Genomic DNA, 18981 nt, shown 5'->3' with positions numbered 1-18981 from the left:
ACCTGGTGTTGTAATCCCAATAGTAGTGATTTCCATTTTCTTTTGTATTTTCTGGTTGATTTGATGTTTACATGGGCTTTGATCTATATTCAAAGGCTCTATGTCCATACTTCTTGCAATTGTAGTAGTGACCTTCAAATCTTGGTGTCTTAATAGTCCTAGTTCTGCATTCATGTGCTTGATGTCCTTGCTTCTTGCACTTACAAAAATAGCTTGCACTCTTAGGGTTATCATGCTAATGGACATTATTGCTCCTACACACATTAGAAGTGTGTCCTTTCTTATCACAAAAATGACAATTAGGTTTGGTGTTCTTACCTTTGTTGTTCCTTTCTTCTACAGTCTTGGATGACTCTCCTTCTTCAATGCTGGTATATCCTAATCCTTGAGTGTCATTGCTAGACCTTGGGGATTTTAGTAACTGCTCAAAGTACTTAATGGCTTTGTTAAGTTTGTTGAAGCTCTCTAAAATTTCCTTTTATTTTCTCAATTCATTCTATAATTGTTCATTTTGCATCTTCAGTGTAGAGATCTCAATGTCCTTCATATTTAGCTCATGATGTGCATTCATCATCTAGCTTAAGGTTTCTAGCTGCATGTTTGAGATCCTTTCAAACTCAATTGTCTTTTCCTCCAATCTATTTATAAGATTTCTCTTGTCATCTTCTATCATGGCTTTTTCTTCAATTTCTCTTTTCTTTTGTTCAGTCACTTCAAAAAGAATTATGGCTTGTGATTCTTGTTCAATCTTCAAGGTTCTGATTTATTCTGCTTGAGATCTATTCATTTCCATTGGTTCTGGTATTACTGCATCAAACTCTTTAGTATCACCATTGGCAAACACTTTTGTGGTATCAATCTCCTTGTAGTTTATATTATTTTAAGCTATGGCTATATACTTCCTTCTTTTCAAGGATTTTTATAATTCGTCTCTAGCTTCCTCCAATTTGTGTAGAGTGAGTTGAACATCATTCACTTGATTTTCTATTATCTTCCCAAGTTTGAAGACCTCAATCTTCTAACCTTTTTCTCCAAGCTATTAGGATTCTCCTTGTGAGAACCTATGCTCTGATACCAATTTTTAGAATATTCAAATTGGAAGAATGCTTTTGAGAGGGAGGGTGAATAAGTAGTATTGCACTTTATCCATTAAAACTTTTAACTAAAAGTAAATTGCATGAATGTAAACATATGAAATAAACATGAAGTAAACACATGCATCAACAACACATAACACTAGATTTTGGTAACCCAGAAACCCTCCAAGAATAAGAAGGTAAAACTAGGGTGGGGATGATACCCACAAAATCACTGCAGCAATAATTTTTTTGACCACTTTTGATGGTCTACCCTGTGAAAGGCCTGCCCTATTAAAGGCTTTACACTATATCAATAGTGACCTAGTTAAAGGATTTACAAACACTTTTCATTAAGTGTCACCCTATTAAAGGATTTACACTATATCAATAGTGACCTATTTAAAGGATTTACAAACACTTTTCATTAAGTGTCACCCTATTAAAGGATTTACAATCTAGCTATTAAGCTAACCTATCAACCTTTAATTTCTATTACAATTGCTAGAGAGTATTAGGTATAATAAACCTGATAGCTTACAATCCTTGATTGCTGAATTTAGACACTTGATGTGCTCTCTCTGATCTTTATTCTTTGAGATCTGATATCTATTCATATCTCTTGCTTTTTTTTTGATCAATTGAATATCTAATTGTTGCTCTCTTCCTCTAAGTCTTTTCACTCTTCACTCTGAATTTCACTATAGTTTCCCCATACACTTCTTTTTCTCATCATCTACACAATGAGGTTTCATCTTCCTTAAAAAGACTTTTGAAGACTTAAGGTTAGGTATAGATCTACGATCCATATTGAATCTTTATTTCCCACTCATTCCTTGCACTTTTATTATTGGTTGCATGCCTTCTCCATTTTTCTTATTGGTTGCATGCAGATTGCATAGGAAGTACAAAAGATTCAATCTTATCACTTAGATGCTTTGAGATTCATCATATGTCAGCCATAAAAATGGTTTACATTTGAGTTTGTGCCTTCTCAAACTAATATGTGCATTCTATGTTACTCGACACTTTCTAATTCATGATAATCGGCACAAATAAGAAAACTAGCTCACTCAACTCATGTAGTGATTCTATCCTACTCGACATTATTTGTGACTCGACACCTATATATTACTCGACACTTGTATCATGCTCAGTACCTAAAGTCACTCGACACTTGATCTTCACTCGGCACCTAAAGATTGCTCAGCACCTGAAGATCACTTGACACCTTTGGCTTGGCATACATAGTGTACTCAGCTTCAATGTAGAAAGTAGTTAAGTGTGTTGGCACCCAAATGTAAAAACCATTATGAGACTAACATAGTGTAGCCAATCCAGGCCCCACAACATCCATAATAATTGCCATAGTAGTAGGGCCCCAGATAGAGGGCCCCAGATAGAGGACCACATAGGTGTTGATTCTACCACAACAAATGAGAATAGACCTAGGTGCTAGTGGGAGTGGCTCTAGACAGAGGAGACCATGTGAAAAGATGGGAAACTTGGGTTCCATCAACAATGAGGTGTAGAGGCTGAGAGTGGAGCACTAATACATTTGGCATCATTTTGCGATGGCTATGTGTCGCAATTATGATAGAAATGTGTTGCCACTATGACAGTCATAGATGTTTCTATTTTTTAGTCACAAATTATGACATCTATCCTATACCATCGCAATTGTGACACCTATCTGTCACTATGCAACCACTTTATTGTGACATCAAACCAGTCACAATTCTTGGGGCTGATGTCACAATAGCGATGGACATCAGGTAATTGGAAAAATAGTTGGGGCATCACTGCTATAGAGACCCCATCACAATTCTTGTGGCTGACATCGCAATTGCAATGGACACCTTGGCAATTGTGACGATAGTTGGGCACCACTACTAAAACAACCCTACCACAATGCTTGTGGCTAACGTCGCAATTGTGATGGACATTGTTGCAATTGTAACGGTAGTTGGGCATCACCGCTACAACAACCTCATCGCAATTCATGTGGCTTACATCGCAATAGCGATGGAGACAAAGTAAAACAAAAAAATAATTTGCTGGCTTCTAGCTATGTCAAACCAAATCAAACCTCCTAAATCCTGCATAACTTCATTTGGTCACATTTTATATTTGAGTAGGATGATGTCTTATTTGTGCTCCTTCCATTACTTCATGATATATTATTATCAGGCCATCCAATCAGCTATAGGACAAAGATGATTCTTGAACAATTGAATTAGCAATACGATCAATCTGCATTATATTTGGACACTTGGTTTGAGGTTCATCTCATCGATTCCCATTCATCATAGGATCTTTATCTGATTAGACCTCGATAGAAAACATTGAGATTTCTCGAGCGCCAAGCCCAAATCATGCAGGCTTCTATCTCCACATATCATAAAGCCTGTATATAGAGTTGAGCATCCCGTAGCTAGAAGCTTCACCTGCATCAACTCTCAGATGGTGTGAGAATGCTCAGCTCTATATACAAGCTTTATGATATGTGGAGATTGAAGCATACATGATTTTGGCTTGGGGCTTAGGAAATCAAAATGTTTTATATCAAGGTCTAATCAGATAAAGATCCTATGATGAATGGGAATCGATGAGATGAACCTCAACCCAAGTGTCCAAATGCATGCAGATTGACCATATTGCTAATTTGATTGTTCAGGAATCATCTTTCTCGTATAGCTGATTGGATGGCTTAATAATAATATATCATGAAATAATGGAAGGAGCACCAATAAGACACCATCTTTCTCAAATATAAGATGTGACCAAATGAAGTTACGTAGGGTTTAAGAGTCTTGATTTGGTTTGATGTTGGAGGTAGTTGAGAATGACATAGCTAGAAGCTTCACCTCCCTTGTCTCCTCCCTTTTCCTCACTCTTTCTCAGGCCTTAATATGTCATACTTATGTTGCTTAAATCATTGAGTACTGACAATTTTGCTAAAATTGATTCCTTACATTTCTCCTTCAGAAGCTTTCTTATAAAGATAAACTATGATAGAAACAATCTCTTGAACATGCACACACTTTTCTGGCTATGGTGGACTAGGAATGTGTAATATATATTTTGTGCACTACAATATCATGTAGTGAAACCTATTATACAAATATAGAAGTAGTGAAATCATGGAAGCAAAAGCCAGTAAAATTGGGAAGGTTCAATGAAAACAAATATTATGAAGAAAGATTGCAATGATGTGGCATTAGATTGAATACATCGATATATGTAATTGGATAAAAAATCTCTGGATATTAATGCTAGTAAAGCAGCATCATAATTTTCTAAGATGTGCGTATTGATCTCATAATTCTTTATTTAATTAACATTACTTGAATGATTTGAACAAAAACTTACACAGAATAATAAAGCTACTTTGATTTTTAATCCATGTCACTCAGGTAGAAGAAAAATAGAACAACTTTCTTTTTTAATATGTATAGCATACCTAAAATGCACCTGTAAAACCCCATCTTAGTTGATTTGTTGTCAATCTTGGGATGACAATAGAAATTAATGGCATAGTAGGCCTATACTTCACAATCAACCTAGGGAAAATAAAACATAAATATCGTGCTGAGAATCAGAATACGTAGATGTCTTATCTATATATCAGAAAATCAAACTCAGATATCAAACAAACCTTAATTGCATTATGAAATTTATTTGAAAGTTCCAACCATTTCTGCTGCCCTTTTGTTGAGACCTTTCTACATTCTTCCTGTCAAAAAAAAATCCCAACCATCGAACTATCATGATCATACTTAAAAAATTTACTATTTAGCTTTTGACTTCACATTTCAGAAGTTAAATCACAACAACAAAAAAACAAAAATCTATTTTATGAATTTCATAAACACCCCTAAATCCAAAGGGGCATGCTTGGGAAGTAATTTGTTCCCTATCACCTTAGAACTAAAATAAGAAACTAGTTTGTGTTCAAAAGAAACATTGAGACCATAAACAGATAGAATGATAAAATAACACAAAATTTAGATATTATAATTTATTATCACAATTTGAAATAGCAAAATTTCATAACAACAAATGATTAGGGAGCTCCATGAAAGTTGGCTTACATGTGCTTTCATAACAAAATTGTTTTGTATGGACTCAACGTCAACATACTCATGAACATTGACCCCTGGATGCTCTACAACTGCTATACAAAATGTTACGTTAATCCAAACACCAATTGCAATTACATATAAAATTTTTAATATAAAATGTATACCTCCACCACTGGGATGTACATCATGTGAACCTTCAGCATCCATAAATTGTGTAGAAGAATTGTCAGGCTGCATTCCAACATCCTACGCATTGTTATCATTGCTTGCTTAAAATAGATATACTCACTTTATATTGGAACTTAACATCAAATAGATTAATTGGTAAAGTATTCAATTTGAAATAAATTTCATTTAGCTTATTTGCCTTTGGCTCAGATGCATCATTATTAGAACCTTCCACACTGATTTCAGCTCTTAGCCGTTTAGCCATGACTCTATAGCCTTGTTGGAAGCCAATTGTCTTATCCTCTTCTGTGAGGCATCTCTTGAACTTTGAGCCCTGCATTTTTGCGTGGTATGGTGAATTTTACTTGCATTTTTTCATCAACCAATGGAGGGTAGTTAAAATATCAAAAGTAAATACACTTGGTGTCAAGGTTGGGTGTATGAGGCCTTGAATGGTACGAGGGAGAAGTAACTAGTATGTAGCCTTATGTGATGAGTTGGGTCCATGAATTAAAGGAGCAATTGTAATAGAAAATTAGTTCCTTGTTTGAAGGTGAATCAAGCCTTGAATGTTCTTGTGGAGAATAGAGGATTGGGGTGATAAATTGAATTGCTTAGTTGTTCCAAGGTGCTAGGAGTTTTTTGGTGCTTCCAAAGTGTGTTACTCTGCATCATATAATGGTGTGGAGGAACACTAAGATCCAAGTTGAGGATCAGGAGCATAGAAAAGCTAGTCTATCCTAGCATTTCCCATCATAATATATAAAAAAATTGATACAATTTTTCATTTACTAATACTTACAACTCGTGCTTGAAGTTTTGAAAAACCACTAGAGCCGAGCTAGTGTGTCCCATGCTTTTCTAGTCTTACCTTTGTTGCCTTTGATGTGTCAAGCAATCTATGAAAAGTTTGAAATATGTTAGATAGTATAAATATAGAGGTTAATTAGTACATAATTACATTCTCAACAGTATCACATACCTTGTTATACTCTCTACTAGTGTAATATTATTTTTCATCTCAGCTTTATAGTTTCCATCCAAAATTAGAGCTTGCCACTTAGCTTCAGGAACACAGGGCAGATGCTCATATGTGGGGTTATCCTATAATTTTTTTTGTACTGGTCCCTAATATACTTCAAACATAAACCAGCTTTTTTAAGGAGCTTTTTTCTCTCGAATGCATGAGGTCCAAAGAGTTGGGTCATTCTCTCTATAAGATCATCCTTCAACTTTTTGTCTTGGTTATTCCACCTTTTAAGTAAAAAAAAACATGTTAGACTCATAAATGAAGTGAAGCTACCTTTAATATAGTTCAAGAAATGGATGAAAAGGAAAACTATTCTAGCAATGATATGAAATCAAAATAGTGGTTTGGGGTTTTAGTTAGGATATAATGTTCCACCAGGTACACAAGGTGGGTTCGAATATTCGCAAACACTCATCACCAAGTTTTTTCCAAAAAACATCATTCCCTAAAAAATAATCATGGGATCATTAGTTGATGAAGAGTGATCAAAAACTAAATTACTATTATATCACTATAGAATAATAATAACTTTAAAATACCTGGAACTTTGGCTACTTTTAATGGAATGCCTTCATCGTCGCTGACGATCAATATGACATCCTTCACCATTCCTGTACTAGGAACATAGGAACATCCAAGAAATGATGTTGCAGCTCCTATTGCAAAAAGTTTCATAATTTTCATAACTCTTTGTCACGAAGTATAAAAGAAAAAATGATAATTGATGTTAAAAAGTTGTAAAAAAAAATTGTTTGTTGCTATCATAAGACAGTTATGAAGGGCAGTTGGCATCCAAGGAGTCTTTGTTCAGTTTGATGAGTCAGTTAGATGGGAAAAAGGCTTGAAAAGAAATGTCTTTATAAGACACAAGTGTTGTAGTCGAGAAAAGGGGTGTGTGTGTACGAAGAAAAGATATAAATAAAAGAATTCTGCACTTCACTATCATAGGGACAATTTTCTAATTTGCAAGATTTAGAATGGTAACTCAATAAGGTTCTTTCCATTCAAAAGTTACTACTTTTCTTCTTGAAGAGATTTTCATGTTTGGTTCATTTTGTGCAAGGGTTTTGTAAGTTATTCTCAAGCAAAACTACTTTTTAGATCTCTATTGTCACAGGAAACGTGAAAGTCTGTCACTGTTTTGAAGTAATTTGGGAAATGTGCCTCTCCCACTTTCTATGATTAAAATGTAACTTGTGGGAGAGTTACTAAGTCTTGTAAATATGATGACTTTAACATGATTTAGATGTAGGTGATAGTGAACAAAGAAAGGAATGACAGGGTGATTGTTGAACCAAATAGTGAAGGTACATTTGCAAGGCACCACATGGTGAATATGATGATCTGAGGGTTGAAATGACTAAATACTGCTTGAAAACATCTGAGAGGGTTTGTTTAAAAGTGTTCGAGCCATTAGAAAGATTTTATAAGTTGATTTAGGGTCTTTTCTAGGAAGCCCTAGGCTAGAAACCCTTAAAGGGAGGGTTTGATGGATAAGTATCTAGAAATGCATGGAGGGTTAAAAAAGTTGAGGAATCCTACTATTTATTAGATGCCTTAAGGTTGTGTAAAGGTTTGGGAGGTTTATAATAAGCACAAAAGGTAGTTGCTTTGTTAGGCAAGGGCTAATTAAGCCTAATTGATTGTAGAGACGACCATAGAAGGGTTCATCAATCACAAGTTGAAAGGTTGATTTTTGTAGGGGTTTAAGAAATCATTAAAGGGTATTTGAAGAGGTGGAGAAGTTACCATGGTGTTTGAGAAATTTGGAAGAAAAATGCAATTTTCTTGCAAGACAGGGCTAATAGGACAGTCCTACAAAAGGTAGTTTTGAAGATTGGTATAGAGTTGATGCTTGGTAGGGGTTGGAACTCCTTAGCTATGTTGTTTGAAGGTTATTGAGGCATTGGAAGGATTAGGAGAATGCTTAAAGACAGAGATTAAGTGTTGATTGCATGAAGGGTGAATTAGGAGTGTTCCCAATGAAAGGGAAGTTGAAACATGGACAAAGTGAATTGAAAGTTGTTCAAAATGAATCAAGGCAGTGAACCTATTACAGAGGAGTGTTTGGTTGATATCCTAAAGTCAGGGAATTCTTATTGATCCTTGAGTTGAACTCTAGTTCCTTGAGTGGATTCCAAGACATTTTGAATCCTCGAGTAACTTATGAAGGGTGACTATTGGGAAGACGACAAATCAGATATAGATCAGAGCCAATAATTACAACATAGTTTTGGCAATGGATATATATATATATATATATATATATATATACACATACATGTATATATACATGTACATATATACGTATATATACATGTATATAGATGTATATATATACATATATATATATACATGTATAGATGTATGCATATATGTATACATACATACATACATACATGCATACATACATACATACATACATACATACATAAATACACACACACACACACACACACACATATATATATATTGAAGATGATGAAAGCATTGATTACTACTAAGGAAGATCAAAGCAAGACAACTCCATTTATCATGAAGTAACTCATACACATTAGAAATTGAATCATACTTGATGTAAGTTTATAAGGCTCATCTAAAATATCAACTAAATCACAGTAGATTTATTATTCCATTAACCATTCTATGAAATCAAGGACATTATATTAAACAATTATTTCATCAATAAAAGCAATATTTATTCACATTTCATTGCATGATCAAGCACATGAATATGGTGTAGGGCACCTAACCTAGGAGGCAAGGGAACAAGTAGGGAACAAGTAGCTAGGAGGCATGTCACCTACCGACTCCATGGAAGGGTGGATTCAAGCAATTTAGGATGTTTTAACAAGGTTTGGTCCATACTTTAGTAAGTTGGCCCATGTTTGGTAATATTTTGTAATAAAGGCACATGTAAGGCCCATTAGCACTTTGGTGTGGTTATAAACCGAGTGACTCAAATGGGACCAAAAGGCCTTAGAATAGGGTTTTTGAGTCAATATAGGCCTAGAGAAATGACCATGCACTTGTTAAGTTCATTAGACTTACCGATTTGCAAAAAATGCAAAAATTGCCTAAAAGTTGCTGACAACTTTTAAAATGTTGATTGGTAATTACAAAAAGTTGTTGTTTGTTTGTTTCATGGTTGGAATTGGCTATTTGGTTATTCCAATGGTCATATAGGCCTACAAATATGTCATTTGAGGTCTTAGTTGGAGGGAGAGATCAGGTTGTAGCAGATGCTTGGAGAAAATGAATAAAAACCTCTAATTTACTAGTAAAATTATTGTTACAGTGGGTTGTACGGTTTTGTACAGTACTTTCATGATTACTCTACAAGTGGATTAGTAGTGGATGTGTGTTCAGAAGGTTTTGGCTTTGATTTGATTCAATTTTCAATTGTGGTTTGTGAGTTATTAGCATTTTTGTCCTGAGAGGTCTGAATAGCCCTGTTTTCTAGGGCCTTGTACAAATGCAGCCCTAACTTGCAAATCCACTAGTGGCAATCTCTAAAACTAAGGGATATACAAGTTAAGGGACCTATCTACATGATTCCAAGAGTTTGAGGTGTGGTGAGCAGGGCAAGTATTTTTCCAAGCCGGTCCTAGGTCAAGCAAGACCATGTGCTTGACTAGTTTTTGCTATTATTGTGGTGATAGTCATGTTTGGAGGCACTTCTGATCTATGTGAGTGTTGAAGTTAGATGCATTGAATGTGTTTAGGATTTCCATAAGTCATTGGGGTCTTGGGAACCCACCTAGTCCATCCTTCCTTGAAGCCCTAGTCTAACTTGATCAACTAGGCCTAGGTACCAAGCAATAGTTTGGAGGGTGCTGGAGTAAGATCATCCTAGAAGCTTTTGGGATTCTATCAAGCATCTTAAGAGGTGCCTAAAATAGTGGAGAAGTCCCTATTCCATAAAGGGATAGTTGGTGAAAATACAAGAAAATGGATTGGAAAGGCTATAGGGATTGTAGGCCTAGAAGTGCAAAGGATTGTTGTGGATTTGGTAGATTCCAAAAAAACTAAGGATTGTGGTTGGACTGAAGGTCCTGGTTGTTGTCACCATTTCTTGTGTTAGTGAGTGAAGTTTTTGAAGTGGATTGCCCCATTTGGGCTCAGTAGTTGTGCATACTCGATGTGGGTAAGGGGACTTATACCAAGTCCTAGATCCAAAAATTAGATTGTGAAATCCTTCTAAAGGCTAGTAGAAGAAGTGGCTACTAGACTCTGCATCAGAATATAATTGCAATAATATACTATAAGAGAAGATGATCTTCAATATTACAATCTTTCATAACTAAAGATAGCTAATTGAAGTTTGACCTATAGCATAACCTTGTATATCCAAGCTATGAATGGAGTCAAGTTCTTATGGTTTGGAATCATAAAATTGTGAAAATGTTTAAACGTTGAGTGACTACCAAAAGGGGGGTCATTACAATCTACATCATAAACACATAACACTTAAACACATAACAAAAGAGAGAAAAAGAGGGATTTGTGTACCAGTAGATGGTGCAACAGTCGATGCCTGTAAGCTACGTGTTGTCAACTTAGCAGTCAAAAAGAGATTTGTGGTTGTCTCGAATGGAGGCGTCATTGTCATAGGATACAATTTATTTGAAGCTGAAGAATAAAATTGTTAGAGCATGCATAAATATAGAACGCGTGGACTAGTATGGACAAGATTGTTAGAGCATTAAAAAAAAGGATTGTTTGAGCATGTATTGTCAATGATTATGATCATTCCTATATATATTCAGTGGAAAAAACAAGTGGGGAATGGAACATGCAATCTACCTGAACCACTTGTAGCACCCTCATCATGGGAATGGGGTTTAAAATCATGCAAACAACTCTGTAAAGACAATGCATCCATATTTTAATTAATGCCATAAAAGAGCATAACATAAAAATAATTATTGAACTCTTGTTATAATTAAAAATTTCATTAATATTTTTAAGGTTTTAGAGGTGTGCAACAATTTAGATCCCCTATCTTTTATTTCCTGATTAGTAGGCTTTATGGTTGCCAAACGTATAATTTCTCTGCCAATTTTCTTTGGCACCTTTTTAATTGAACCAATCGGGTCATCGATCTCTGCTAAATCAATATAGAAAGGGTCCTCCTCGGGGGGGGGGCTGTTGAGGGACTGTAGGTTCCTTTCCCTCCCTCTAACAACTAGCTCTCTATGACAACAATAGTATTAGTATGATCAAAATTACTCCAAAACAATGAAGAAAACAACATTAAAAAAATAACATTTTGCTTCTATCTAGTTTTCACAATTACAATGAGTTTTACCTGCTCATGTCTAGATGAGCTGGGAACATCGCTAGCATCCCCTTCGGGTGGTTGCTTCATATTGTGCCCTTGTGTCAAAGATCAAGTATAAAAATGTTAGCCAAAAAATTATTGACTAAATGGTATGTTGGAGTCATTGATTAGAAGTTGGTTTAATAGTATGTACCACTCCCATGATAGTAGCCTCATTTGTATCTATGTGGTTCAAATTGTAATCAATAAGAAGCTCTTCCCCTGCATGTATTGATTTTATCACACAAATGAATACATGATTTCCCTCACGTGCCTCAAATATGCAATTGAGTTGCTTTATAGTTGACCTAGGTCATGTACTATTTATAAACCCACAATATTCCCTGTTGCTTTTGGCCTTCCATCAATGTATATAGCCACACTTTTACTTTGATTATTGTCTTTCTGTAGTATATAATTTACCAAGAGGTCATACCTATGCATACTTTTTTTATATTGAACAACATGCATCCAACTTTTGTAATCGTAACATGGTCCAACATACTCCATCAATTCAAAAACTTTGTTGTAAGACACCTTTATGCCATCCATAGAAAATAGGCCCAAACCATGTAATGATGATGGTGCTATGTGATATATCCTCTTGTTAACACAAAAATCAGTGTTTATTGGAGGAAGTTCCTTGGGTACCCAATGTTTCTATAGATGTTGGTACCTCAAGGGCACCTCGATGTCACCTTCCATCTCATCATCATAAGAACATGAACCCCCTTGAGCAAGGAAAAATTTCATGCATTTATTGAATTTCCTTCTAGTCTTTTGACCTCTAGTTAATCTCCTTGTTCTAGATTAATTGCATGTCTCACTTTCCTCTTCTATTCCTATATTTCCCTCACTCGAGGAAGACACTTCTAAAAAATACCTATTCACTGGTACCTGCAAATGGGAGAGATCTTAGAAAAAATCAATCTTACTATTGATAAGTGTATTAAATAGACTGTTTATAAGGAGTATTGACTTATACCTGTCGATCCATGAGACTGTGCGAGATGCTCCCGAAAGGGGTTCAGTTTCCTGCAAATGTAATTCAATTATCGTGAGTATAATCACATCATAATCATAATCACATCCATCATAAGCATCACATAAAAATTAAAAACATTAAAAGGTACACAATATAACACTTAAATTAGGCTCACATTATAAGCCTACTAGGGAAGTAGGCCTAGTAAAGGGCTAAAACTGGGTTTTTGTATCCGTTGATGAGTTGAGGGCTAAGTCACCTTGGGGACATACTATTTGAAGTTATTTGATGTCTGTGGAGGTGGAGGAAACACCTAGTTAAGGTGAAGTCAAGTTTGGCACCTATTGAGGCATTGTGAGCATTTGATAGTTTGTTGATTAGATTGCTTGGATGAATCCATTGGATGGATTGAGGGACATTCATGGGATTATTCCAAAGATATAGAACCTAAGGTGGCATAAGGATTTTGTGTGCACTTTGATAGGTTATGGAGTTAGCTTGGATCAAGGAGAGGGATCTTATGCAGATGCTTGGTTGGTGTTGTGAGAATACTATGGAAGTCCCTCTTGTTATGAATGATTGTAAGTCCACCTAGGGTCTCTGCATCACCTATAGAGGCAGGATTATTAACCAACAAATTGGGTAAGCACTTATATTATGTTTTCCCTATGAATTTAATTCTAGGTACAACTCCCTTTTATAGATATTTAATGAATTCCATTTTCTAAACTAAACACTTACAAATGCTTTTGACCTGAAAGAAAATAAGGCTCAATACATTCACACATCAATATGTGTTTTAAATAGTTTTATTTAATTAATTTACATTAATAGTTAATTTAAATTAGCAGTATTCTATTTTTAGTTGAAACTTGTAGCTTTTAAATAGATAATGAATAAACTATGTAACCATCTAAGACAAATATATTTCTATCAAGAAATGAATATTAAATAGATTAAGGATTGATGGCATACCTCTAAATTTCATCATCATCATCATCATCATCATCATCATCCTCCTCGTCATCATCATCATCATCATCATCCTCACCATCATCATCGTTGTCGTCATCATTATCGTTGTCATCATTGTCATCATTATCAACATCAACATCATCAACATCAACATCATCTTCATCATCATCATCAGTAGCAGTAGCATCGTCATCATTATCTTCTTCTTCTTCATGAAAATTTGTGTCAGGAACATCATCCAATAACTGTCGATCATGATCACCATCTACATCATCTTCTACTTCTTTGATATCTTCTTCTTCCATCGCATTATACTTTATTGGCCTTCCTCTTGGTTCATGTCTAACAAAAAATGACCAACCCGATTTATGTGGAACCTCTGAGTAAAATACCTGCTCACATTGGCTTGGAAGAACATAGGGCTCATCCCCAATCGACTAAAATGACCTTGTATTAACCATTGTAAATCTATTATCATGTTCAATAACAGTTCTATCAAGATCATTTGGATTAAGTCGTAGCCTGTACCATTTGACAACAAAGGGTACTAATTTGAAGGAACTAAAGTCACACTCAAGTATATAATCCAAAATGCCATAGTATCAATATTTAGACTCTTGAGGATGTAAGTCATTTCTAGATGAAATATTAGTCACTTGAAAGACTGCAGTTATTCTTGAATCACAAATTTTCTTTGTGTCATCCAACACTTTGACATGAAATTTTTGACCATTACAGAACATAGCCTTGTGGTGTTTAACCTGCAATAATATGTGAAACATGTCAAAATTATTGCATCGTGAGTTGATAAACATATTGGTGATTAATAAATTTGTACATACCTAGAAATCTCTTAAACCACATGCTAAATCTATTTCCCTTTGTGTAACATTGGAATCTATTTCCCTTTGTGTAACATTACAATATACAAATGTAGTGCATCCCACTCTCGACCACCTGTACAAAAAAAAAAAATAGACAACTTACAACTGATTTATTTTGGAGATTAAGAAATAATTTATTACAATAACATCTTATAATTTATTACCTCTGACTTTCCTCAATGTACCTTTCCCCATCAAGTACTCCCCTTCAAATTTTTTAAAAGGCTTGAGATCCCAAATGCGATCTACATGGATATTTGAAGAAAACTTAGGAAGATATTTAGTAATGTACACCATAGTCTGGTATACCATATATCCCTCTACCATAGAACCCTCAGGATGTGCTCTTTGTCAAACCAAAGCCTTCAAAGATTTCAAGTGCCTCTCAACCATCCACATTGACCTGGTGTGTATAGGTCCACACAATTCAATCTCCTCAACTAGGTGTATGAGGTAGTGTTCCTGTGCATTGAAAAAAGTTGGAGGTAGACACTTTTTCATTTAACATAGTAAATGAGGAATTCTTCTCTTCCAATAGTTTATATCTTCTTTATGGATTTCTTTAGATGACAACCACCTACATTAAGAGATTCAATCACAAAAAATATATAGATACGAGAATTTACAAAATAATATACAACAGATTACATAGAAAGAAAAACAAATCATGAATATAATAAATATATACAAAAAATTGAATAGATATTACTGCTTACCTCATGTATTTTCCAAGATCGTATATCACTTGTTTGATGTTATTGTTGAAGTGCTCTAGGAGAGATAGAGGAAGCACGTACTGCAGTAATTATAAACCAATCATTTCATTGTTTTCTAACATAACATAATGAATAGTACACGTAGTTTATGAATATATTGTAAATACAGAAGAACATAACTTACCTTGACGAAAGTATGTCAATCATGCATTTTGAACCCTGGCCCAAATTCTTCTTTTTTTGATCTGAGATTTTTTATGTTCACAACAAATCTTGTGGGAAATCGAATTTTTTGTATGACTTCTTTTATGGCATCACTTTGCTTCTCTGTTAATAACCAATGAAGGGCACTTATATTAATTTGATCTCTGTTTCTATTTGAGTGAATGAAATTCTTCAATGCATGATTGGATTCATGAATTTCATTACAAATTTTGACAATTTTTTCTTTGTCACGCCTTCCATCCAATATTTTCCACATTGTCTCTATTATATTCTTTCCAATATGCATAGTATCAAACAAATGCACAATTTGTAAGTGCTCGTAGTAGGGCAACCTACTAAATTGTTTGGGATAGCTTTTTAGTCCCTTTGGAAGGTTTTCAGTACTACCTTGACGACCTTCATGATCATCAATTACACAATTAGTAAACAAAAATCACAATATAAATATATAAATTACAAACATAAACCATTAGGTGGAACGACATTACCTCGATGATTAATTCTATAATATTCCAACTTCCATAGGCGAGGTTTCATTCTTCATGGCTTTGATGTAGTCTCTTATTTCCCATTGAAAACATGTTTTTCCGTACTTTGATACTTATGATTCCTATAGAGGAAGTGTCTACGCTCATCAAACACCTGCTTTCCTAAACTTTTTGAATGACGAGATTTCATCTTTGGACCACAAACTGGACATGCAAATTTTCCCTTTGTTTGAAGACCTACAAGACAATGATATAATTGGATTATTAAATATGTTGATTTTTATAATTAGAATTATCGTGCACAACTTGAATTCACTATAACATACCACAAAAATGTGTTAGCCTTGGGGCATCATGTATTGTCCATGCAAGTATTGCATGGAATTGAAATTGTCTTTGTCCTATTGGTCTAAACACATCATACATAGTGACACCATTCCATAATACCACCAACTCATTGATAAGAGGCTCAATATATACATTCATATCTTTTACTTGATATTTACCTACTTGAATGAACAGTAACATTACATAATTATTGTGACCATTTTACTACAAGATTTGTAAGTACATGTAAATTAATAACTATCAAATGATAAGATACCTAGAACAATCATTGCCAACATAATGTGCTCCCTCTTTATTGACATCCATGGAGGAATTTTATTGTTGATAACAAAAATAGGCCACACTGAGTAAACAGATCTCATCTCTCCAAATGGATTAACACCATTTGCTGCCAATGAAAGCCTGAGATTATGAGGTTCTTCTTTCAAGTGTTGCCACTTTTCCTCTATGTGCATAAATGTTGAACCATCCGTAGGGATTCAAATAATGTCATCTCAACTTCTATTGCATGCATGATAATCCATAAATTGAGCCAAGCTACTACACCTGAATAATTGTCGCATCTGTGGAATAATGGGGATGTAACAAAGAACCTTTTGAGGCACCTTTTTTTTTAGTCAATCTGTTCGATATCTACTCGTATGACATACAGGGCATTGTGTTGCAAATTCATGTTCTTTATAATATATAATATGATCATTGGGACAAGCATGTATTGCTTTATACTCCATTCCAATATCTTTCATAATAGCAAATAATTCTCAATATGTGCGAGGTAGAATATTTGATGGTGGTAATAGAAACTCGCCTATCAATCTACAACAAAAAATATAAGTTGTTAATATAAACAATATTAGTGGTACATTATTCAACCTTTGTTAACTATAAAGACATATATGACATACCTTAACATACGTGACATTTTTATGTTGGATAAACCATCCATAACGTTCAAGTTCAACAACAACAATACAATAGAGAGAAGACTTGTTTGGGAGTCTTTGTATAGGGGCTCGTATGCCTTCTCAAGTAGAGGTACATCAAGGCTATCATCATCATCATCATGATAAGATACACTTGGACTAAATGTGTCATGGATCAATGTATTTATACCATCATCTTCAATTGTGTTTTCTAGCGCATGATCGTCATCTTCCATGGGATCATTATCTTCACCTTGGATATTCGCACCTCCACATTCCTCGACTTTGAAAACCGTATTTTTTAGATTGTTGTGGTTCATATCATGTACTTCCCTAGGGAGATCAACCTGTATAAAATTGATTAACATAAATAAACCATGATCATCAACTCATCATCAAGTGATTTCATATGTATATAAATTGTTAAAATGATATAATGAACAACTTACCAATGGATGATAGTCATGCCCCCGTTCAATGTGACCATTCTCCCTACAATGTCTCTTTACTGTTTTGATTAGCAGTCTTCTACGGTTTAAGCCCTTACAAATTTTGCAAGGACAATAACATTTTCCATCATCTTTGCTTTTCAAGTTAGACCACAATCTAGTGATTGTCTCCCTATTTTTTTCTTCACTTATATTATCTGACATGATCGTTCTTCGTAAGAAGCAAAAATTGGGCTATGAAAACTTCGGTCTACAACTTTCACAAACTAAGCAAAACTATTGAAAGTACACAAATCTTCTTAGACCTAGATAAATACTTTAATATTTTAAAAATACTTTCTTTGACTTTATTCCTAAGACATTTAACCCAATCACCTTTTATAACATTCAGTCAATTGCTCTAGGAAAATTTGTGGATAAGATTATTTGTAAAACTTTGACCAACCACTTGAAGGTCTTATTTCAAGAGACCTTACAACATTAAGCCACTAAAAACAATTTCAAAATATATAAGCTAAAAGTCTAGTTAAAATATACATTAGATTAAAAAATATACAATTTTCATACCCGAGCACGCGGCTATAACTCATGCAACGACCTTCTTGCTTAACTGTAGAAGCTCTCCAGCAATCAAATTAGACAAGCTACAGGGCCTAACAACAATTTCAAAACATATAAGCTACAAGACAAGACATATTACATGACATGGCAAAAGGAACAAAATTTACAAGCTTTAGAAAGACATATTAAATGACATCATAGTGCTAGAGAGATCACAATTATATGAGTCAAACATAGTCATGAAAAAGCACATAAATTAGTTATTATATGCAATTAAAAGATATATAGTTAGATAGGGACATCCATAGGGCATATTGAAGAAATGAAATGGTCATCCATAGGGCATATTGAAGAAATGAAAATAGTTAGATAGGGATAGCTGGAATTTGTCTTGCTCTCTGAAGAAATGATAGAAAATTTAAATCAAACGTCCACAAACTTGGATCAAAATTCTCAGCAGGCACTTGTAGTTAATATTTCTGATGCACCAATGCCAGAACAAATTTCTAAGTAGGCTAAGGGAGTTAACATCACCGATGCTCAACTGGATAATGATTCACAACAGACATTAACAACTACTTCTTGAGATGTAATTGTTGAAGATAAAAATAAGGCTGATGTAGGAAGCACATCTAGTGAAGTGGTACAATGGTGCAGTGGCACCCAAGGGACACATGAACCTATAGGGTACACCAAGAGTCATGAAGGAGACCATGAAGGTACCAAGGGAAATTGATGCCTAATG

The sequence above is a fragment of the Cupressus sempervirens genome, chromosome 5, assembly GCF_028749045.1.
Source record: "Cupressus sempervirens isolate cs-2001-9-10 chromosome 5, ASM2874904v1, whole genome shotgun sequence".
Classification (NCBI taxonomy): domain Eukaryota; kingdom Viridiplantae; phylum Streptophyta; class Pinopsida; order Cupressales; family Cupressaceae; genus Cupressus; species Cupressus sempervirens.
The sequence above is the reverse complement of the archived record's forward strand: the minus strand, read 5'-3'. Positions refer to the sequence as shown.